At 44.2% G+C, this 1,782-nt stretch overlaps 1 non-coding gene across 1 annotated transcript; it reads right to left on the bottom strand.

Moving 5' to 3' along the window:
• Positions 1–893: 893 nt before the first annotated feature.
• LOC125918202 (U6 spliceosomal RNA) lies at positions 894–999 on the bottom strand. Its single transcript, XR_007456397.1, has one exon. It is a non-coding gene; the product is annotated as a U6 spliceosomal RNA (small nuclear RNA).
• Positions 1,000–1,782: the final 783 nt, after the last annotated feature.

The following is a 1,782-nucleotide window of genomic DNA, read 5'->3' on the forward strand; positions in this document are numbered from 1 at the left end:
CTAGCTTTGAGAAGAATGCCAGTGCAGTTTTGATTGGGATTGCACTGAATGTGTAGATTGCTTTGGGTAATATTGACATTTATATTGACATTTTAACATTATTTATTCTTCCAATCCATGGCATGGAATGTTTTTCCATTTGTTTGTGTCTTCTTCAATTTCCTTCAAAAGCTTTCTCCTTCAGGGGCGCCTGGGTGGCTCAGTCGGTTAAGCGGCCGACTTCGGCTCAGGTCATGATCTCGCGGTCTGTGAGTTCGAGCCCCGCGTCGGGCTCTGTGCTGACAGCTCAGAGCCTGGAGCCTGCTTCAGATTCTGTGTCTCCCTCTCTGTGACCCTCCCCCGTTCATGCTCTGTCTCTCTCTGTCTCAAAAATAAACAAACGTTAAAAAAAAAACAACACAAAAACAAAAGCTTTCTCCTTCATAAGTTTTCAGCATACAGGTTTTTCCACTTTGGTTAGGTTTATTCCTAGGTATTTGATGGTTCTTGGTGCAATTGTAAACGGGATCAGTTTCTTGATTTCTCTTTCTGTTGCTTCATTATTGGCATAGAGAAATGCAACCAATTTCTGTACATTGATTTTGTACCCTGAGGCTTTGCTGAATTCATGGATCAGTTCTAGCAGTCTTTTGGTGGAGTCTTTTGAGTTTTCCGTATAGAGTATCATGTCCTCTGTGAAAACTGAAAGTTTGACTTTTTCTTGGCCAATTTTGATGCCTTTGATTTCCTTTTGTTGTGTGATTGCTGATGCTAGAACTTCCAACACCATCTTAAACAACACCGGTGAGAATGGACATCCCTGTTCTGTTCCTGACCCTAGGGGGAAAGCTCTCAGGTTTTTCCCCATTGAGGATGATAGTTACTGTGGGCTTTCCCTATATGGCTCTTATGAGAAAAGTATGGAACGGTTTCCGAATTTGCCTGTCATCCGTGCTCAGGGGCCATGCTAGTCTTCTCTGTATCGTCCAGTTTTAGTGTATGTGCTGCCGAAGCAAGCACTCTACCGTTTTAATTCTCCTCTTGTTTCTTTTATTCTGTATTATGTACGTTCTTAGTTATTCTCTTAGTGGTTGCTCTGAATATTACAGTCAACATCTTTTTTTTAAATTTTTTTAATGTTTATTTACTTTTGAGAGAGAGTTAGATAGAGTGTGAGACAGGAAGAGGCAGAGAGAGAGTGGGAGACCCAGAATGTGAAGCAGGCTCCAGGCACTGACCTGTCAGCCCAGAGCCCGACGCGGGGCTCGAACCCACGGACCGTGAGATCATGACCTGAGCCGAAGTCGGACGCTCAACCGACTGAGCCAGCTAGATGCCCCAATTACAGTTAACATCTTAATGTGTCACCACCTAGTTTGCACTGATGCCAGCTTAGCTTAAAACTTATGCCAAAACTTTGCTCCCACATGGCTCCATCCTCTCCCCGCTCCTTCGTGCTGTTACTGTCATGAGAATTTCATCGTTCAACATTATGTGCACATAAATAGAGATTTATAATCATTGCTTAGTGTAACTGTCTTTTTTTTTAATTTTTTTTTTTTCAACGTTTTTTTATTTATTTTTGGGACAGAGAGAGACAGAGCATGAACGGGGGAGGGGCAGAGAGAGAGAGGGAGACACAGAATCGGAAACAGGCTCCAGGCTCTGAGCCATCAGCCCAGAGCCCGACGCGGGGCTCGAACTCACGCGAGATCACGCGAGATCACGCGAGATCGTGACCTGAGCCAAAGTCGGGCGCTTAACCTAACTGTGCCATCCAGGTGCCCCACTTCTTTTCTCTTT

The sequence above is a fragment of the Panthera uncia genome, unplaced genomic scaffold, assembly GCF_023721935.1.
Source record: "Panthera uncia isolate 11264 unplaced genomic scaffold, Puncia_PCG_1.0 HiC_scaffold_544, whole genome shotgun sequence".
In the NCBI taxonomy this organism is placed as follows: domain Eukaryota; kingdom Metazoa; phylum Chordata; class Mammalia; order Carnivora; family Felidae; genus Panthera; species Panthera uncia.